Below are 23,770 nucleotides of genomic sequence, written 5' to 3' on the forward strand. Positions count from 1 at the left end.
TACGGCCATAGACTGAGGCAACCGGTGCATTGCACCTACGTTCTTTCGCAGGCTAATGCTTGTTGTGCTTTCTCTTTGAGCCTCTCTCCGCAGCCACCCTCTGTTGCGTCCTTCGGTCGGGTGTCCCTTCGCCGTTGTTTCTCCGACGCTGCATCGCTCCTCCGTTGTGAGTGTATTTCGCATTCTCATTCTTCCTAACTGGTCCTGTTGACTTTCTCCCTCTGTCACGTTACGAGACCCTTCTTGGTGCCGGTTTGTTTGCTAAGCTCTTGCTTGTTTCTCTCTCTTTCTTCTTCGCTCTCCAGCTGAGCTGCGTTATCTATCTCGGTCCAATTCCTCATTCTGTGTGTCTCTTTCTCTCGCCGCTACTGGTTCTCCCTCATTGCCCAGCACTACTACTCAACTTCAGCCGTATTCATTCGTGGCTCTCTCTCTCTCTCTCTCTCTCTCCTCCTTTTCCTCTCTCTCTCTGCTTTTACCACAGCCAGACAAAATTAATTGCTGTAAGACTCCCCAGCACTGTTTCTCCTGGAGCATTGGAGTTACTCATCACTACAGGGAGATCCTTCCTTCAGAGAACTGGGACTCCAGCTGCAGAGTTCTCGAGGACGTTGGCTTCCAGTCCAGAATTAAGACTCATCGGGGTTATTTCAGCCAGGAGGCTTTTTCCCTGTCTTTGGGCTTGCTCCCAGGGTACCCCGCAGTCGGGTGATGAGTCATCCAGACAAACTGGCTTCCGACGGAGATCCTCCTGGAGGCAGCGACCGCAACTCTACCGCGACCGCAACTCTACCGCGACCACAACGGGCCATCCCTCCCACCCAGGCTCGGAGGTGCAACGGCCAGCCCTGTCAGGGCCCCCCATCTGCCCACACTGCCCCCACATGAAGTCAAGCACCGGTGACCCATCGGGGCACGCACCGCACCGCGCCGACATTCCCTTCCTGAAACAAAATGTCTGGCGCGATGCGGCATGAAAGCGAGGCTCGGCTTCCCCCGGTCGCCTAGCAACGAGTTGTTTTAAACTCGCACTTCCGCCGGCAGGCCACTCGAAGGCCAGTACAAGGCCCTGTTTTGCCCCTGTTTAGCGCATGTGAGCGCAACACCCAATCTACATTCCCACCAAAAGATTCTGCTGCATTGGAGAACCCAGTACAGAGCCTAGACTGTTCCTTGAAGGAGATAGAAGGTCTCCTGACAGACCCACTGAAAAGTGACTATTCTAACCGTGGGACAGCCTCCGCTATGCCGAGGAGGAAGCAGTACTTTCTACTTGCACTGTCTGGACTCAACCCACTGTGAGTAAAGCATAACACCCTTAGTTGCTTAGTCTACCCTACGATCCGCATGTGAATGTCTACTGCCTACTGCTAGTATATACACACAACTTGGTGAATTTACTCTTGCTAACTATTTGTTACTCATGTGCATCAGCCTATTGCTACTGTTCTCATGCAACATATCGCGCCACGCCTACTAGTGCCGCTGCAATCATGTTGTGCCCTTTGGTCGCTCATTGACCACAGTAATTGTGTTGTGCCCTTTGGTCGCTCATTGACCACAGTAATTGTGTTGTGCCCTTTGGTCGCTCATTGACCACAGTAATTGTGTTGTGCCCTTTGGTCGCTCATAGACTATAGCAATTGTGTTGCCCATGGCCATATATTCACCACACTGCCATCTGTACGAGCCCTATGATTACTGCAACTTAACACTATGTGCCTGACCTCATTCTCTAGATAACAACATAGCAGACTTAGCAGTTACTCTGCCTGCACTATACCATAACTAAAACTCTAGCCATCTATCCAGATACAGGACGCTTACACATTACACAATGCTCCTTATACTATCCTACCTAGTATACCTGGCCTCCTCACTCGCCTCACTCGCCCCATGGGAACATCTCACCATGTCGCCTCTTATAGCAACTACAATGCAACAATCCACTACACAATATAACATAGCTGACAGAAACCTAAGATTACGAGCAAGACTACCCAGAATCTTTGATCCGCTCATCAAATACGAAACTAACACCACTCGAACCAAAAAGGAACCTACTCGCAAACCATTCACCCATAACCACGTTAAGCACAACAACTACCAAACCAACAAAGAAACAATTGCCACTCCCAATGCTGCAAAAAATACTGCTACACATCTTAACCGCACACCTAAACTCAAAGGAGCCTTAATAAACGCTAGATCCTTAGTCGCCCACGCCATAGAAATATCGGAAGTTATCCTGACAGAAGACTACGACTTCCTAGCCATTACAGAAACTTGGCTGCATGAGGCATCAGGCCCAGCACTATCCCTAGCTGTGCCCAATAATTATACTATCCTCAGATCGGATAGGTGCGGAGCTCGAGGTGGAGGACTAGCCATCTTCGTCAAAACTAAACTCCAGATGAGACTCACCCCCTCACCAACCATTGAATCTTGTGAGATAATGTCCACCAAGACACCTACAGCTAACTCACAAACCCTTAACCTTCACTTGATATACAGACCTCCAGGTCCAATCAAGAATTTCATAGAAGACTTAACTACCATCCTATCAGAAAACCTTAAAGATACTACTCAATCAATATTACTAGGCAACCTCAATATTGGCTTTAATGATATCAACGACTTACAAGCCACAGCAGCCTCCAACACCCTAACAGAACTGGGCTACACACAAAGAGTGCTTGAGCCCACCCATATCAAAGGGAGAACCCTTGATTGGATTGCTGACCACAACTGCAATATAGCCACTCTCACCATCTCACCCCAAATCTGGTCAGATCACCATCTAATCTCATTCTCCTTGGACACTGCCACCCCCAAACTGCAACAACCGTGTGCACCTCCTGCACTTACCAGAAACAAAAAAAACATGACACTAGACAAACTACTCCCCGGCATCATGCCCACTTTAGACGCTCTACCTGACAACCTTAACCCTAACAGCCTAGTGGATGAATTTAACAATATCATGAACAAAACTCTTGACAACATCGCACCACTCAAGCTCAGAAACAGCAAGCCAAAGAACCACCTGAACAACTGGTTCACCCCTCTCTTAAAAAATCTGAGATTAGAAAAAAGGAAATGGGAAAATACATGGAAAACTAACCCCAGCCCAGAAAATAAACTGAAATTAGCTAAAATCTCTTCTCATTACAAAAAAGAAATCATCTTAGCTAAACAAGAGACCTACAATAACAGAATCACACAAGCCAAATCAAGTACTAAAGAACTGTTCGCCATACTCAGAGAACTGGAAAACCCAATAACACCTCAAGACAACTGTCTTAAAGATAAAAAGTGGTGCTCCGAAATCCAGCAAGCCCTCTCTAACAAAGTCCGAAACCTCCAAAAGAAAATAGAACTAAAACGTGAGACCCTAGCACCCAATATATTACCGCCTATCAAGACACCTCCTAACTCCAAACCCACTACGCAATTCCACTTCTCCAAAGTCTCCATACTAGAAGTAGAGAAAGTAATACTCGGTCTAAAACCGTCCAACTGCAAAGGAGACTTATGTCCAGCACAACTCATCAAAGATGCCGCACGAGATCTAGCACCATTTATCACCAAGTTAATTAATGCCTCCTTTACCACAGGCATTATCCCCAGTAACTTAAAAGAGTCCTGGGTGCTCCCACTCTTAAAAAAGGCTACTCTAGACCCCACTATACCCACGAACTATAGACCTATTACTACGGTACCGTTCCTTCTGAAGATACTGGATAAGGTGGCATATATACAAATCCAGAGCTTCCTGGAACAAAACCAACTACTAGGCTCCCGACAATCTGGCTTCCGCCCTCTTCACGGCACAGAAACTGCATTGATTGACCTGAAAGCCCAAATAGACAAAGTAAGAGATTCTGGAAAACCAGCACTCCTCCTGCTACTAGACCTATCGGCCGCTTTTGATTTAGTGGACCATAAAGTCCTATGTAACCACCTAGATTCAGCAGCACACTTCTCCACTGAGGCTATAGCATGCATACAATCCTTCCTCAGTGACCGCACCATGAGGGTTTTCTCACCTATAGCAGCTGCAGACCCCATCCCTATTACCTGCGGTGTGCCACAGGGATCATGTGTTTCACCAACGCTATATAACATATTCACTAAGCCCCTGTTTGATGATTTGGACCATCTGGGTATCACGTATACCAACTACGCTGACGATACCCAGATCCTCCTCCCACTCACAGGGGTTTACGAAAAAGATCTAGCAATGGTGAACAAAATATACAGCATCGTTCAGGCATGGATGGCAACCCATGGCCTATGCCTGAACGATGATAAAACTGAGCTTCTTATCCTAGGGACCGCACCCCTCATCAAAAAACTAAGCACAAACTACTCTTCCTTTATCATAGATGGGAACTGCATACAAGTTGCCAAAGAAGTTAAAACATTAGGGATCTACCTTGATTCTACCCTATCATTTTCCAAACAGGTAAACTCCCTAGCTTCCTCGACAGCCTACACATGTAAGCTCATTAGAGCAGGAAAACAATTCCTCTCCCAGCACAGTTGTCTAACATTAGCCAGAGCCCTTATCATCTCTAAACTAGATTATTGTAACGCACTGTACATAGGAGCCACTAAATCTATCATAAACAAAATTCAGATACAGCAAAACAAGGCCCTCCGAGCGGCATTGAACATCCCCAGGAGAGAACACATTACAGTAATAAGAAGGAAACACAAATGGCTCTCCACCCATGAGAAAATCAGACTCAAAACTGCATCTCTCATATACAAATCCCTACACAACAAAGCCCCCCAATACCTTAAGGACAGATTCACCAGAACACACCCCACAAGACAAACCAGACTTGCTTACACCAATCGCCTACAAGTACCACGCTTTAAACTGACCACCATAGGCGGAGCTAGCTTCCCAGTCAAAGCTGCTCAATTGTGGAACGAATTACCCACTACTGCGAGGCTAGAACACTCCTTTTCCAAATTCAGGCAAATTGTAATTAACTGGCTAACGACAGCAACTGCTAATTGAACCCATGATAATGCTCACGCCTGTTTGCTACACAGTATCTGCACCATACGATTGTAAACTTGTATTGTAAACTTGCACCTGTAACTGGTAATGTCTGTAACTTGTAACTGTAACCTGTAACTTATGCTCTAAGCTGTACATATTCTTACTTTTTGCGCCCTTATACTCCAGGGTCCGGTGCGCACAATAAATTCTAAACAAACAAACAAACCCCTACCTGCACGAAAAGAAACCAAGAAACAAGGGAAAAAAGAAACCTGCAGAAGACGGAAGATGGACCCCCAGGAGAGTCCACCCAAAGAAGTAGGTGAGGAGGAGGGGCGGGAGGAGTCATCAGAATTTGACACCAGGATCAGACGAAAAAGAGGATTCCCAAACTTCACAAACCAATTCTGTTGACTGCCTCCAAGAAGGGGGTGGGAGCAGCCCAGGATCAGAGGAAAAAGAGGATTCCCAAACTCCACAAACCAATTCTGGTGCCTGTCTCCAAGAAGAGGGGGACAGCACAGAATCCAGAGAGCAAGGGGATCCTGACACTCTCCAAATATCAGAATGCCAAATTTTGTTTTCAGATTCCCAAACTCTGGCACAGAATACAGTCCAAAATAAAGTAATTAACTGCCCAGCTTGCCCAAAATGCTGTTACCTTTGCCCATTGGAAGAGAAAGAAAGTAGATTCTATGCCCCGTCCGGTGCAAGGGCAATGTGCATTTTTAGCACTAGTGGACACCGGATCCCAAGCCACTCTTCTTTTTAAAAGGACCTTTGAGCAGCCAAATTCAGGAAGGGGGGAGAGATACCAGATCCCCCTCACCCCTCTTCCTGGACAACTCCAGAACTTCGACGGGAAGGAAATTCCCGTCGAGGGGACTGCAGATCTGGAAATTAGAATTGGGCGACACAAGGTGAAGCACCTGGTTATAGTCGTGACTCCAGAGGGACCCCATGTCTATTAGGGAATGACATCCTGCTGAGGTTGTCTCCCCTGATAGACTGTGTAAACAAGGTCCTCTGGACTCAGGCTAACCGGCCAATAAAATTAAAACAAAGCATCAACTATGTCAGTTTAAATGGCACATGCCACATGGTTGAACAAAAATCTGATCAAGTTGAGTTTGATTTAAAAAATAATCAAATACCTGACATTACAGTAATTGCTGTAGGACAACAAACTGGTAATGGGAACTCCTCTCCATTCCTGACAATCAACCTTCCTTCCAGTTTCAAGTGGCATTCCACCCGGGAAGGTAATAACTTGAAATTGTATTCCAATCCCAAATCTGAAAATCCAAATCCTATAGTCAAAAGTGATGAAAAACCAGCTCAAAGCCTGGCTGAGATTCAGAAGGAAGGCGAACAGCTGTTCCTCCCCATTCAGTTAAATGAGGGGAGGGAGTCTTTTCTCGCCAGAGTTGGCCTGAATAGTGAAGAAAGCTTCATCAGCGAAGCGTTATTCAAGAAACTCCCTAAAGATCAGATCCTTCCCGCTGTTGAGTCAGTTTATCAGTGGGTATGGGGTCTGGAAATTCCCCACTCAAAACATCTTCTGCTTAGCAGTTGTATGCTACAAATGTCTATCCCTGGTAAAAGCATAGAGCATAATTGTTGGGTCGTGCAAGGTGTTCCCTCTGCCTTTTACATGGGCAGTCATATCCTCAACCGACTCGAAATTCATTTGGATCCCAGTAATTGCTAAGGCCGGTCACAACTGGAGGGTAAAACCCAGGGCCCTGACAATCCTAAAGAAAGCCTTCCGGTCAGCCCCATTGCTACCGTAGGCAGTTGAAGTTCAAAAGTGGAGAGGACACCATCGCAGGCCTGGCCCTACAGGCTCCGCCTCCCCAAAGGAGAGCTGTCAGTAGAGCAGTGGGTCCACATCAATCAGTTAAAAAGTTGTCACCCCAGACACACTTTGCATGATGAGCCAAAGAAAAATCAAATAGAGGAGACATCTGGAGAATGAGAAGAAAGAAAAAGAAAAAGCAGAAGGAAATAGGTAGGTCCATGGGTATATCTATCTAACAGGGAGTACTTTTCTTTATTGTTATTGCAAAAATGTATAATGAAACCATGGTGTGAAAGTCCAATCATGTTGTTGCCTTGTTAAGTAATTTTTTTGATGATATTGTTCAAATACCCCTCATAATTGTAAATGTATGCATTGTTCCGCTGTTGTAATTCTTCCGGGAAGATTGGCAGTGAAATATTTTAAAACCTGTTTTTATCTATCTCCTATTAGATGTTTAACTCAATTTCCTGCTAGACTGGTGAGGACCTCCCCGGGGACCTGGAAAGAGAAGGAAGGAAAGGGGGTGCCGCTCCATACTCTCCAACCGAAAGACGGAAGGAAATCCTGGCGTGCCGCTCCCTGATGAAAGAAGAACCCCACCAGATGAACCTCATTTTGCCCTACTCTCCCTCAACAAGAAGTCATGGCAGAGCAGGGGGCCGGGGGGTATGTGGGGTACATTTGCCAGCCTCAACAGAAACCCCCCTATAACAAAAAACACATTTCCACATTTCACCCAAAAGCGGCTGTGCTTTCTTTCGCTGGCGCAGGGGTGGCAAGCTTTAAACACTGCCACCACAAAGAATGGCTGCATTTGCTTCTTTCATCTAAATCAAGCAGAACATGACCTATGCTCAGAACAGCATCTCCTTTTCTGTTCTGTCATTCTGAATACTAAAGCTGCACACATGGCACCCAAAACGGCTTTGCAATTTACTCTTGATTTCATTTTTCACAAAGTTGTGCCCTTCATGGAAACCCCTCTGGGCATGTTTTATTTCTGCTGAGTAGCAACAAGTGAGGCAAAAACATTCCCAGAGCAGCTGATGTACTGGGAAATCACTTGAAAGGCAAAGGATTCAGATTTCTACTGAAACACGGGTTGAATTTACTTTTGGAAACAAATTAACACATGCAAAGTACTTCAAAAGAAGCTCTCTCTCTTTTTTTTAATTTAAAAAGTTGTTTTTAGTTTATACAAAATAGCAAACATAAATTGTCAAACTTTTACAACAAAACACATCATTAAAAAGAAACATATTCGGGGGGCGCTGTTGAGCGCCGAACAAGATGGCCGCCTGAACGTGACTCTCCGCGGCAGGCAGTCACAGGATCCTTTTTGCGGCACCTTCCTGCACTCGTACTCGACTCCTGAGGGTACGACTCGATCGCGGACGATCCGGGCTGCATTTGGACTGAACCCCGACACAAAACGGGGCCTGGGACCCTGAGATCCGGACATCTCCCGGACCCTCCCCCAGCTGCGAGGCGGCTTCACACTGGCGTCCATCCCCGGCTGTGGGACGTGCCGGGCCTCTTCGATTGCTGGGGCCGCCACTAGTCCCAACGAGGATCCCCACCCACTCCTGCCGGGACTTGCTGACTGTGGGGCCTCCCCCGGAGCCCAGACCCTGCATTCCTTCCCCTTGCGGAGGGGCGGCACATACGGCTGCGGCCGCGGCGCAATTCAATGCCGCCTCGTGGGGTGTCCTTGGCGCTGCTGCGGCCCGGCCCTCCCCGGACCGTGATCCTGCTCGCCGGGGGAGCCGACTGCTGGAGGCCCCCCCTTCAGGGATACTTCAGTGAAGGGGTCGAGCTGCAGCGCTCCCCTGAACGCCTGGTGCCGCGCTCCCCTGCTGACACACACCGCAGGGCCCCGGGCCCAATAAGGTACGTGGTGCGTGGGGGGGGGTACCGCCTCACTCCGTGGCCCGAGTGCTGGCGGTGCCCGCCTCTGTAGCTTGGGGCTCACTTTGCTGTGCGCTGACGCTCTCACCCGGCACAGTCGGCTTCGCCCTGAGGTTGCATCACCCGGGTGCCCCTCTCCCCCGTGGACTGGCTTGTGATCTGGCAATTGACTTGGGGTGCTCTGGGCCACGCCAGCCACCCACATTACATCTACTTTGGGGGGCCTCCTGGTCTGAGGATCCTCGGGGTTTGGTTCATCCCACATTGCTGTTCTGGAGCCTCAACCTGTCCATCTCATCGGTGGGACACAAGGCCGGTTGGTGCTCTTCCCTACCCCTCCTACAGACTTGCTTGGACTACCATACCTTGACCACGGCTCTCACGCCGGCCACTGCACACCACCACTCTTAGCCCCTGTGTCGTCTACACCTGATCTCTCCGGTCTTTGCCTCCCGCACCGCGGGGGCAGGTAGCACTTCCACAGGCTCCACCGGCCGCCACAGGCCCCACACAAACGGGTCCACAGTCGCTGACCTCCCCTCTGAAAATCACCTGCTCTACATCACGCCCTGCGAGGTTCCCATACCTCCCTTTCTTGAGCTGCTGGGATCCCCCACTTACTCTATTGGAACTCCAACCTCGCCAGGATGACCAAGGGGGTCTCTAAGAAACAGAGCTCCATCAATATGTTCGCGAAGACGCCGGTGAGATCGCCAGAGGAAACCACAGAGCAGGCTCCCACGGCGTCATCATCCGCCATAGCTCCGGAGTCTCAAAACATGATGGACTTTATTCGGGAGGGCTTCACCGCCCTCCACTCAAAACTAGATGACATGAACGGCACTATATCCTCTATCAAGGCCCATATTGAGAGGACGGATAGCCGGGTGGCGGAGGTCGAGACAAGGGTGGGCTCCGCTGAGGATGCATTGGGTGCCCTGCGCTCCGAGGTCATCGCCCTTTCCAATCGAGTCCTTGACGTGGAAAAGAAGAACGAGGACTTGGAATCCCGATCAAGGCGCAATAACCTTCGTATCATCGGCGTTCCCGAGAATGAGGTTCATGAATCAATGGAAGATTTAGTCGAACATACATTGCTGACACTCCTCGATTCACCCAGACTTTCCCCGCAATTTTCCATAGAGCGTGCGCACCGAGCCCTAACGGCTAAACCCAGGCCTGGCGCTCCTCCTCGGCCCATCATAGCCCGTGTGCTGAATTTTCGTGACCGCAAGGCCCTCCTCAGGGCCGCGAGGCTCAAGGGTGAGCTCTTACTGGGCAGTGCGAGGATCCACCTTTACCCAGACTTCTCGGTGGCCGTGCAACGTGAACGCAAGACTTTCCTGGCGGTAAAGCGCAGGCTGCGCGATCTCTCAGTTAAATACGCCATGCTCTACCCCACCAAACTCCGTATAGAACACGCCAACCGGGTGTTCTTCTTCACTCTTCCAGAAGAGGCCTCTAAGTTCCTGGACAAACATTTCCCAGGCTGACACCCCCTCTCTGTTCAAGGTCCTACTGCTACCCTTTGGCCCGGTCGAGGAGGGCCCACACCCAGCCACCTTCCTATACTGGAGTCACACTAGTTTTCTATTCTGTAACCTGTTTAGAATGTTCACTGTCACGAGTATGTGCCGCGTCAACATGTGCAACATCTCCGCCCAAGTTACGTACAAGTTCTCACTGTTGGCACCTTTTATTTCACTTTGTCCTGCCGCTGCCCGGAGAGACACGGCCAATCCGGCCTACAGGCCCCCAGGCGCTGATGCCTTTGGTTTGGTTTTTGTTGAGGGGTTTGGGATTGCCATCCCTCTGTTTGGGGGAGGGATGTGGGTGGGGGTGGAACATGTTGGGGGTTATGTTACAAAAAGCTTGGCGTTGGCAGCAATTACGGACCACAAGGTGGTACTCAACGACTGTTACTGTAGGGTCGCTAAACTGGCCCATTGGCTATTGGTATTTTCTCTGATATATTTGTCCCCGCATCAATGTCTGGGAGCGACCTGACTTTTTTGAGTTGGAATGTTCGGAGGTTGGGTAACTACAAAAAGATGAGGCAGCTACAGCTACTGGCTGAGCGTCATGGATCCAAGGTTCTTTTCTTACAGGAGACACATGCCTGCACGGAACAGTGCATGAGATTTGCCAAATTATGGGGCCCCCACATATTCTCCACCGATTTCTCTTCCAAAAGCCGTGGGGTCATGACCCTCATCCATAAGAGTCTCAAGTTCACTCTCATCTCCTCACACATAGACCCTCAGGGCAGATATGTACTGCTTCATGCTACGCTTCAAAATAAGGAAATAGTCCTGCTGAACATTTATGGTCCCAATATAGATGATCCAGATTTCTATGTACAGGTCTCGTCCCTTCTCGATGGCTTCCCTCTTGTCCCCATCCTCTGGGGGGGGGGATTTTAACACAGTTTTCGATGTAGCCCTCGACAGGTCTGGGTCCAAACCTCGTCAACTTTCTAGAGCAGCCTACGCTGCACTTTCGTCCCTTCCCCGTCTCGCCATGGTTGATGCATGGAGGTTCTTTTACCCGGATTCCCGCGTTTATTCTTTCTACTCTTCGGTCCATGATTCTTATTCCCGTATTGACAGATGGGTGATCTCCAATGTACTAGTTAAGAATGTCATACAGCTACAGATTCTCCCCAGGACCCTGTCTGACCACTCTCCAGTGACCATTACCATGGATTGGGGGCCGGATCCGGGCTGTACCCGACGTTGGAGGCTGAAGCCTCTTTCCCTGCTAGACCTGGAGTTTTGTTCTGAGCTCGAGCTATCCATCGAGGAGTTCTTTGAAACAAACACAGGCTCGGTAACATCGCAAGCCATTCTATGGGAGACCTTCAAGGTCTATATTAGAGGGATGGCGCTGTCGAAGGAGAACGGTGTTCTTAAATCGATCCGTAGAAACCTCGCAGAGAGCGAATCTAAATTATCGACCCTTGAGGCTCAATGTTCACTTCACTCCGCTCCGGGAACCCTGGCTGACATCGGGGTGGAGCTGGATATGTTCCGTTCCCTGGCAGAGCGCGAACAAAAATTCTTAGATAACCCTGGCATGGCGAGAAGATACGGGGAGGGCGAGCGCCCTGGCCGATTTCTGGCGAGACTTATCCGTCAAGAGACGGGGTCCCCGCATATACTTGGGATTGAGAGACCGGACGGCTCCATGGCTGTCACCTCACAAGACATCAATACTGAATTTTTCACGTTCTATTAAACCCTATATTCCAACTCTGATGAGGTGCCAGCGGCGGAGATTGACTCCTTCCTCGATACCCTTCCATTGACGACTCTCTCTCCGGAGTCCGCGGGTTCCCTTGATTCCCCACTTACACTGGAGGAGCTCTCTGATGCAGTGGACTCCTTATCCTCGGGGAGGGCCCCTGGCTCGGATGGTATCCCAGTTGAATTTTATAAGCGCCATAAACAACTATTGCTCCCTCACCTGTTGGCTCTCTGGGAGGAGTCGGTTGAAGCCGGGTTATTTCCCCCCTCACTCCGTGAAGCCACAATTACGGTACTACTTAAACCTGGTAAATCCCCCTCACAATGCGGTTCATACCGCCCGCTCTCACTTATAAATTGTGATGTCAGAATATTCGCTAAGGCACTAGCACTCCGGTTGGCTCCCCTCTTGCCATCTGTCATCCATCCTGATCAGGGGGGCTTCATCCCCGGTCGCTCTACCTCCCTGAACCTTAGGCGTCTCTTTAATATAATTAACAGAATAAACCCCGAGACACATGCGGTAGCGGCCACGCTCGGCATGCAAAAGACGTTTGATTCGGTTTCATGGAGGTATTTGTGGCGGGTCCTCGAGAGCTGTAAGTTTGGTCCCTCTTTTCTCTCCTGGGTCAGATTGCTCTACTCTGACCCCGTGGCTAGGGTCCGTACCGGTGACCGCTGCTCCCCCCTCTTTGGGATTGCCAGGGGGACGAGACAGGGATGCCCCTTCTCTCCCTTGATCTTCGCCATAGCAATAGAGCCCTTCGCTGACATGCTCCGTCAATTCCACGCACATAGAGGACTCCGCACGGCGGGCCAGGCGGACATAGTGTATCTATATGCCGATGATGCTTTGTTTCTTATACGCTCTCCCTCCGTCAACTTATCCCCAATACTGGAAGACGTCAAACATTTTGGCCGAATCTCTGGCCTTAAGGTGAATTGCTCGAAATCTACACTTTTCCCTCTTACAGAATGCACTCCCCCCCCACTGACACCCAGGGGTTTACATGGGCCCAGTCTACTTTCACCTACCTGGGGATCGAGATAATGCGCCATCAGGCGCTGACTTTCAACGAGAACTATCAAAAGTATCTCACACATTTGTCATCTAAGGTTCTAGCCTGGGACAAACTCCCAATATCCCTCGCAGGCTGGATAGGCCTGCTGAAAATGGTGGTGTTGCCCCAGTTACTCTACAAGTTCGCCAATATCCCCCTGTGGCCGGGGGGTGGTTTCTTCCTGGAACTGACTCGCACGGTCAATTCCTTCCTTTGGCATTCGGGTGCGGTCCGCCTTAAACTGGATACCTTATCTACCCCTATGGCTTATGGGGGCTTTGGTGCCCCTGACTTCCTTAAATACTGGCTGGTATCCCAAATCCAATATACATCCTACTGGTTTAACGCAACGGACCCCCCCCCCCCACATGTCAGACTCGAGAAACTTGCGGTCTGTGACCGTGACATTCGCTCCTTGGTGATACAACCCACCCCTCTGGTGCTGGACTCACAGAGCCCGGTCGCCTGCACATCCCTTGCATTAGCAAAAACATGGAAATTGTCCGGTACTGTTCACACCTTCCATGGTAACCTCCCTCTCTGGAACTTCCTACCGGGGGTCCCACGGGTGCCATCGGCCATGGTCCGACGCTGGGCTGAGGCGGGATATGAGTTGCTGCGCGATGTGTTCGATCAGGGAATATTTGTCGAATGGCCCGACCTCCCATTGCCCTTGAGGAGAGGCCGGAGTGTATGGCTCCAATATTCATCCCTTCGCAGGACCCTTAAGCGTAATTATCCGATGTTCCCGTCTTTACCACCGGATGACCCCATCATCGAGGAACTCACCTCCCCCTCACCCGCTAGAGGTAAAATATCTAGGCTATACACTATGCTGCAATCCAGATCTATTCCAGAATTCACTAAACAGAGGCGGGCGTGGGAGGTGGACCTTGGTGTTGAAATGTCTGATGAGCGCTGGGCGCACTTGTGTGATCGCATACACCGGGTGTCTTTCAACTCCCGCTTCAAACTGATACAGTTTAAAGTCCTACATAGGTTCCACTACACCCCGATCAGATTGCACCGCATGTCCAGTGATCACCCCTCTAGCTGCCCTAGGTGCGGCCTGGATGCGGCTGATTACATTCATATGATTTGGTCCTGTCCCCGTCTTTCACAGTTTTGGGAGGCAGTCTGCTCGACGGTGTCGGCTATGCTCGACCATCCCATTAGTCCCTCCCCGGTGGTATGCCTCTTTCATGACCTCCCGGGTCTCCCCCGGAACTCCAAAAAACTAGCTGGCCTCTGCATGCTTCTCGCCGTTCGATCCATCCTACTGTGTTGGCTTCGCCCCTTGCCTCCCACGCACACCCAATGGCTAAGAGCGGTCACGTGGGCCTCGGACTCGGAGGAAGCCTGGTCTCACCTACAACCTACCCACTCTAGGCCCAGGAATATCTGGCTCAGATTCCGATCTTATATGTCAGACCTGAATATGACACCGGCCACATCTCCTCTAGCCACCTCTCCCCACCGACCCGGGCTCTTGCCCCCATCATAGCTTCCTGACTTTTTTGTTAATGTTATAAAAGTGCCCGATGGCTGTGTTCATTTCCGATGTAACTCCTGTTTGCCTGCACTGCATATTTATTGTACTTGTATTGTACCTGCCTGGCGATGTTTGCCTGTTTTTTGCTGCCACGTCAATTAATAAAAAGAAGTTTAAAAAAAAAAAAAAAGAAACATATTCATATAACAATGTGATCCTTTTGTTATAGCTATGCAGCCACACACTATCAAGATATCAATCACATTTGTATCACAAGGTTTTCATATATACGTAAAAGTCTATAACATATAATTAACTCCAGATGTAATACAACTTTTCATATTGTTGTTCATTCCAATATTATCGATGGGTGAGCTTCCTGTTAATAGGTTTCTAATTACAACAACATTTGTGACCCCTTCACTGCAGGATTTTAGTAAAACTAAAACACACTTCAACTCAGAATTCGCCATAACCACGGGTCACAGATGATTTTTGTGATTTTCTATACGTTAGACTCATTGGTATGTCCTTTAAGCTACGTTGGAATTTTTTTCCGTTGGAGTTTGTTCAATGCTAAATAGCAAACATGATAAAGCCACTATGAAGGATATACTGTTTCCAACTAAACATCTTTCACAAAAGTAGGTTCTAGCAATTTCAGATGCTGTGGATAATAAATTCCAAGTAATTTGCACCTTTTTTCTCAAAACTAGGACAGTAGAGCACTAGGTGTTTTTGCGTTTCTTGTTGCCTGATATTTACACAAAAACGACAGTCCTTATTGCCCAACTGTCCAGGACCTTTATGCCAGCTACAAATGCATTCCAAGGTTTTAAACTGATTCAGCTTAAAACGCATGTAGATAGTTCTTATTTTGTTGCAGGGACATAGTGTTAAGTAGGGTGCACGTAACTCTCTCTTTCTCATAATTGAGACGTACTCAGCATATGATTTGTAAGTTTTGTTAATGTCTAGAGTGCTAGACCAGTCCAAATCATACAAGTTACGCTTACCTTTGGGTCAACCCAACTGTAGATCTTCAATCGAGGACTTAATATCATTTAAGGTTTTATCCATTTGATCTGTAAATTTCAACATGGATGGTAAAGAACGATCCATGAGAATTGAATACAACTCAGAATAGAGTGAGTTGCGTGGAGGAATTTTTGCATACCTCGTCAACATTCGCCATGTCCATCTGCCAGACAAGGAAGGTATCCCTAATTCTTGGCGTACGATTGAATTTGGCACTGACATAGCCAGGCCTAAGGTCTTCTTCCAAAGGATCCCCTGCATCCAGTTCAATATAGAGTCCACATCTAACAGACAGATATCCAGCCCATACAGTACTATTGGTTCCACCTTAAGTGTATAAAAATCTATAAGCGGTAGCAATGAGAATTTGCAATATTTCCTTAGAATTAGCTTCATCATTGAGATCTTACTTTGGTGTTTATCCACATTTCCCAGGATTTCAAAGTATTTACCTCTCCTAGATGGTAACCAAGGTAGCGAGTGCTACTAGCACACTCTAGTTTATCGCCCGCAATGTTCCAGCTATAAGATTTAATTTGTTTATTTTTGTGAAATATAATAATCTGGGACTTCATAGATTTAGCCACCAAATTCTGATTCCTCGCATATTCAAAAAAAGCGTTTTACTTATTTTGCAACCCATAAGGGGTTCTATCAAACAGGACAATATCGTCCGCAAAACATAGCCAATGTATTTTTAAACCGGCCAATTTTGCAGGGTAAATTTTGGACCCATCCCATATTCGCTCCATATCACATAGATATAGATTGAATAGGGTTGCAGCAAGATTGCAACTCTGCTTTACCCCTATCATGGTGGATATTGGAGAAGTGAGAGCCCCTGCTTTGGTGATTCTTACCTGAAAGGTAGTGTCAACGTGCAGCAGTGCAAGCAGCGGCACAACTCTTGCAGGAAACCCTAGATTTAGCATTTTCATCCATAGCACTTCTCTAATTATTGAACCAAACGCGCTAGTTAGATCTAGCGCTGCAACATACATCGGCCTGCTGGTGTGCATTCTATATTTATCAGACATATGCGCTATAATGATGGCGTTTAATGAAGTCACCATATATTTACGAAAACCTGTTTGATATTTTGAAAAAACGTCCTGTTCCTGAATGTACTCTTGAATGTGTTTTAGTAGTAGAATTGCAAACACTTTCGCTGAGGAATCCATTAATGCCGATAGTTGGCCGGATTATTAGAATCCCCTTTTTTAAATATGGGGATGATTATAGCATTTAACCATGATTTTGGTATACTGTTAGTAGATAAGATATCTGCAAATTTTGTTTGTAAAATTGCAGCCCAAAATTTAGGATCATCCTTTAGAATACAAGCCGGAAGCCCATCAGGTCGGGCAGCTCTCGATGGTTTAAGTACCTGAATCGCTTGTATAATATCATCCAAGGAAAAGGACATCTTGTCATCACAACACAACGTAAGAATACCAGATGGAAGTTTCTGGAAGGTCTCCGGTATTTCAAACTTAATAGCAATAAAGGTTTCCCATACCTCCGCAGAGATTGAGGTGGCCAAAATCTGAGATTGTATTATATGCTTATCGTTTAGTAAAGACCATATATTGTGAGTGTCACTTTTAATTATTAAACCTATCATCCTTTGGTTTTCCATCAGATTAAAGCTGGTACGAGTAGATTTCATCAGGTTTCTAAATTTCAAACACATCTTAGATTTCATTTTTACATACTCATAAGCGGAAAGCTTTAGTCGCGTTAGGGCTCTCAAAGCTCGATTTCTTTCCTGTTTAATGTTAGCAATTTTTAAGTTTAACCGGGATATTCTTGTATTGTCTCGGAGCAATGAACATTTTAAAATTGTAAGAATATGTTTCCTTATTAACATGGAGTTCCAATCCTCTCTCTGATTTGCCTCTAGTCAGTTTGAGCTTCCCCAAGTTATTCGCCGCACATCTCTATGCACCAGGTATGTCAACTCTCTACATAGCCTCGGATGCCATCTAATAGAGATGTACATGCGATCTACTTCTATAAGCGTTAAGATGGGGTCAACACAAAGGGGCTCAAACTTATGTCATAGGATCATCTAAATAGGTGCATGGTCACTAAAAAGAGTATGCATGATAACCACCTTATCAATTTTTTCCAATAACCTCACTGAGACAAAGAAATTGTCAATTTTGGAGGTAGCATTACCTCTTGGCCATGTACCGGCGTGCATGTTGTCTTTATATTCTACTCATTGGATACTCCAGTTGTTAAGATAATCATTCCATTTGCGACCGCTAAGATACGTTTTAGTTTGTATGTCAGTTCTCTTAGCTGCATCTATTTGGTCCGTGCAAACTGAATTAAAATCGCCCCCTAAAATAAATACATTTTCAGGGTTGTTTAGCATAGTATCTTCAAAGATCTCGTCCAATAGGTCAAAGATCATATTGAGAGTGGACTCCGCAGGATTAAAGTATACATTTATCAGTATGTAAGAAAAGGACAATGTGCTTGCAGGCTTATATTCAACTATCAGGAGACCATGTGATGCTCGAACTATGTGTGTCTCATGATGGTGGGCATTACTAATTAATGTGAGAAGCCCACCAGCTGGACAACCAGCTGAGCCCTGCACCGCAGGCACACAATAGCTCGAGTAACCCTCCACTACCACATTAGTCATACACATGTTCTCCTGTAGTAAATATATTACAGTACTTCTTGGTCTTCCAATATCTGCAAGCCACCCTTTAAAATTATTGATCCCACAACAATTCCACGAAATCAAGGAACAATCCTCTGGCTAAGGCTGCTTATTTTTTGATTGGAGCTCTAATATCGTGGTCATCAATGGTGCCAGCCATGTGATGTTTGATGCAGCCCCTACTGGGGCTGACATCTTATTTATAAAGTCTGCAGTCTGCCCTGGCAGCACTTGGTTAGTCGGATCCATTGGTGGATTCACCTCAGGGTGGTGTAACTGTTGATCCACAAACTGATCCGCCTCCTCAAGTGACCTGAATAATTCCAATGTAAGACCCCATAATTCAAAATCCTCCCTGTGGTCCCAAAGCAATTTTAGTATGATGACCGATTGGGGTGCACATATCATACGTAAATTATTATGATTGGCCAATCTTATCCAATTTATGTCATCTAAGTGCAGTGTCCTCAACTGTGGACTGCCTTTGAACACATTAAACAAGAAAGCTCGATTCAGTCTCTGTTGCCCATTTATCTTAGGATCACTACGCCACCCCAAGAAATATCTCACGTCCCTCGAGAAGAAACAGTCTTCTTTAACTGATTCACTGTCTCTTCTCAACGCATGTGTACCATCGTTTCTGGGAGAGTGATCATTATCTTTATTTCTGGAAAACTGAGTCTCTTGGTCGGCAGGTGTGTCTTTTCTAGATGAATCAGGTATAATCTTCCTGTCAGATGGAAGCGAGGTAGACTCCTCCCGAGGTTGTGCAGCTTTTGCCACTTTTGCTGCATTTGCCTTCTTCGCAGAGGAGCAATGATCAGTTATTGGGTTCATAACACTATGGACTGCCAGTTCCTCCAATTGCCCAGTTTGTGGAGGGACCGGCAATTCATATGCTACCTTGATAGTCGCATTAGACGCCGCCCCCGTTATCCTATTTGCGGCCATAGGATAGAATGCGGAGAAGCGCCCTTGCTTTTGTGTTCCAACTACTTCTAGATCTCTCGGATCAGAACAAGATGTATCCTCCCCTCCCGAATCAATTCTGCATTTTTTTAGTTTACAGGGCTGACTCAGGAGGGGAAGATTGAGGACCACTTTAGATTCTTCATTTAGTTCTGTCAGATCAATTACTAATTTGTTTCCTGACACATCACCATTTTTAACATGTTGTTTAGTCAATTCGTTTTTGGAAATATTTTTTGTTTTTACCAGTCTGATTAGCAATGCACTCCTTTTCTTGTTTTTTTAATTGTTTCTTTTCTTTTTTCATTGCCTTGGCATGCGCACATTTAATTTTACGTGAGTAAAAGATGGTGTCTACCTCATGTAATTTATTGCGATCTTTCTCCATATCCATTCCCTCTTCCCCAATCGTCCCCAATTCTTGTTGCTTTTCATCATTTACTGCCAAGTCACTTTGGCTCACCAGTTCAGTTTCTATAATTTTGACCAAGGGTGAGGGGCTATTTGGGGACTTACCAGAATTTCCCAACATAGAATTTTCAGTTTCAGTCAAAGCAATAGCCATTTCACTTCTCACCTTTGTCACATGATGTAAGGATGTAAGACCTCGAAGAATATCATCCAGTTTTAATGCATTTAACTGAATAGCCTCGAGGAGGGGGGGAGTTTTAGGAAGCGTAGGGGGGATTGCACACTTTTCACTTTCGGTGACTGCAGAGGCGTAAGATCTGCTCTCAACCGATTCTTTCTCTATAACATCCGTTGTTTGTGTGCTTTGAATAGTTCCCTCAGGTTTAACAGGAAATAAAATTTTTAGCAAACCTGTATCAAGTATATTCCATTTCTCTGATTGGCCAGTGGTGTAAGCCAACATAAAACCCTCTAGCTTGTGTATTTTTTCTGACATTCCTATCATCATGTCTTTTATGGAATTTAAATGCACATGGGTTAATTTGTGGCCTTTATCTAGTAGGTTCAACAATGAAGCTACTACGGGAAATGTCATGCTTGTCTCATTGCCGAGAGTTAGAGGAAGCAGATTTTCAATTGACAATTCAGCTGTTTTATTACGCGTGCCTTTTGCATTAAGCTCACTTATTTCAAAATCTCCGTAATCAGAGTCTCGGCTTTTTACTAGAATAACTCCCATACCTGAGGTTGAGCTCATTGGCGAGCTCGTTGATGGTGGCGTTTGCCTTTTCTCAAGATTTGTATCATGACCCAAGCCCAACTCAGTAAATGTGACCCCTTGTGGATTGTATAAGGAAATTCTCTCCACCTCAGAAGGCAAAAGACTACTGGAGAGGAGGGTGCAAGTGAAATTCGACATTGTTTCTCCCATTCATTAATTAGTGTCTGGGCAAGATAGAAACATCATTCATAACATCAAACATTTCCGTCTCTCTTGTGTGAGTTTGATGCATAACCTCCTCCTCGGACAAAACATCAAAAGCAATGGTTGGATCAGAGTTATGATTTCTATAAGAGGGTAACTGCAGTTTTGTTAACAGTTTTGGAACTGGGTTATGTAAAGTCCCCACATCATTAGTTTCAATTGCCAGTAATTGTTCGCTATATGGAACTGTATCAGCATGCATTGCCCATTCACCATACACAGAGACGTGCAGAGTAGATCCTACATACTCTGCACTAGAATCGTGCAGTTGTATAGGGGCCGTTATATTTAGCCCTATTTGCTGATTAGAAGCTATCAGGCTTTTACCACTGCGCAAACTGCCCACCATTCTATTTTTCACAAGAGCAAGTCGCCACTGTTACCACGTGTAAGCCTTGCTATTGATTATACTGAGAATTCGAACACTAATATGCCTGATTCTCACTGGGCAAACTATCAGGTCTCGCCACTTCAATCCAAAATCAAGGAGGTGTAATTTCTCCACTCTACTCAACACCCAAACAGAAAATCACAATTCTAAATACTTGAGTCCTAAGACCGGAGTGGGATAGTGTGTGTAGACTGAGACCAAGATAAGCAGAACAGGGTTAAAGGGACTTGCGTACCCGTCCGGATACACTGAAAAATATAATGACAGTTTGTCCAGTATTCACTTGAATCCGTGATGATGAAAGTATACTAAATTGCATCAAAGCTTGTGTTTACTAAAGTGCTTTACTTAACTTGGACTTCCTCCAATCCTGTGCCCGTCGCCTCCTCGCCTAACAGCCAAACAGCCAGGGCACTTCCTACGCACTTCCCGTGCATGCGCACACGTGCGCGATCCGTAGGCTGTTATAGTGGCTGCTGGGAGCAGGTAGGCAGGGTTCAGGTCAGAAGAGACTGGAAACAAAGAAGGGGCCGTATTAGTACGGGCGCAGGTACAGCTAAATGGACAATGCACAATGTCTATAAGAAAGCTACTTTTTAAAAATGTTTCCTTTCCAAATCACCGGGTTTCGCTTGGATTAGTGTTGAGCAACACAGCTTCTTCTTGCGCATACAGCGCAGACCGCAGCAAACACAGGGCACTTTTAGGGAGCGAGGAGCAGCATGGACAGCCAAACAGCCAGGGCACTTCCTGAGCACTTCTCTCTTGTTATATGTCAATTACCAAGAACTCATTTTCCAAGCACATCCCTGTGTACAGAAACTGACCAGAGCTATAAAAAGTCTTCAGAAAGCAAACTCGAAGAAAACCGCATTTTGAAATGAACATTAAAAAAATGATGAACCCCTGTAATCCTGCTTTTACAAAGCAGTGAAATGACATTTTGAAAACTAGATGGGAAATAATACTGTAACTCGCACTGAAACACAACTGTACATTTGGGAAGAGGGGCTGCAAAGACATATGTATATTGTGCTCTGTGTTTTCCCCCAAAGAAAAAAGAACTTCAACAGCCTGGCTGAGGGTCAGGCATTCCTTTTAGACCAGTTTGGTTTAAAGGCCAATGTCCCACCTCCCCGTGAACTGATGCTGCCAGGGAAGGGGCCTTGTTCTATGGACCTCAAAAGTGTGATAATTACAGGTTGCCTCAGACTTGCTGGCAGAAATGCTCCCAAGGACAAAGGAAAAGTCCTGACCTGTGTTTGCCTCAGAAGTGGGAGTTCCTCTGCATTCAAACTGGAGGACTTCAAAGGGGGGAGTCATGGCAACCCCTGTGCAAGCTCACCAAGGGAAGTCAACTGGCCTGGGGGGTTTAAAAGACCACCCACATTTGGGGACAAATCCAGCCCATTTGATTTAAATACTTTTAACATTAAGACATTTATTTGAGGAATCCGAATAAGCAATAATGTGAAATTATGATAGTTTTAATGTAATTTTTTTATAAAGAAAATAAGACTATTTGCGTCTTCCTGACATGTGGTGGACGTGAATGGCAGTAAAAAGGCTTTTCTGGGGAAAGCGAAAATGGCACAGATATTACATTTGGAGGAAATATGCCAGACCCTCTTATGCATATATGGAACCATTTGTAGAATTTTAGATAGAATGTTTCGCCCAAAAAACTGCGAAATGGTGCCCGAAGGGCGAAGCAGCATCGTACAGACTTGGCATTTGAAACGGGCTATTCCTTGTGAAATATGGGCTCTGCCTATCTGATTTTTATGATGGCGATGATTGTCCATATAACGGTTTTGTTCCCCAACTTATTTTGGTAAAAGTAACTGTGGTGAAACAAAGCAAGTCATAAAAAAAACACACACACTTAAACTGATGCCACTTCCCTGGAACCAATCTGCCCGCAGGGAGGTGGCGACATCCATAGCCTGACTTATCCCATCCAAGGGGTATGTTCAGATAAGTTCCGCCCACATTGTAAACATTCTCTGATGTCATCCGGCCTATATAAGAGGGAGGCATAGGGAGATCCAGACAATCAACATTCAAAATTCACCCTGCAAGATTCCAAGACTCCAGAACCAGGTCAAGAGGTAGCTGATCCAGATCGAGGCAGATCCACCTATCCAGAACCACCTATTCAGAACCTCCTATCCAGGCAGAACCACCTATCCAGAACCAAATCCTGTAAAAATCCCAATAATTCAGGGAGAAAGGAGGAGAGACTGCTGATCCCTTGGGGAGAATCCAGCCACTAGACCCTCTGCCCAGCTGATGAATCCCGCTGTCCACAGTGACCAGACCCTTGTTGCCCCCCTGTTCCCTTAAAGGAGAGCCCAGCCGCTGCCCAGTGACGAGATTATTGCCTCGCTGTCCAGTGGCCCGGCTAAGCTGTCCCAATAACCCAGCTCAAGTGCATTTCGTAAATATCACCCTTCCCCAGTACAAAAAACTGCATACCCCGCTCTGTCACCTTGCATTCTGTCCAAATCCTATAAAAAATCCTATAAGAACAATAGTAACTTCCCAAATTGTCAGCATCCTTTGCGGATTCTGTCCTTAGAAGAATTCGTGTTAGTCTCAATGTGAAGCGTAATTCTTTTCAGTCCTTTGTGTAAGTCCTTAGTACCACTTTTGAAATGAATTATTACATTTCCCATAATCATGAACGAGGTGCGAATTGGTTACAATTGCAAATTAACCTCCTTGCGTGCAGTGTCTTTCTTTAATAATCTAGCCACTAAAATACAG

The sequence above is a fragment of the Ambystoma mexicanum genome, chromosome 4p, assembly GCF_040938575.1.
Source record: "Ambystoma mexicanum isolate Mex_15411 chromosome 4p, UKY_AmexF1_1, whole genome shotgun sequence".
NCBI classification, from domain to species: Eukaryota; Metazoa; Chordata; class Amphibia; order Caudata; family Ambystomatidae; genus Ambystoma; species Ambystoma mexicanum.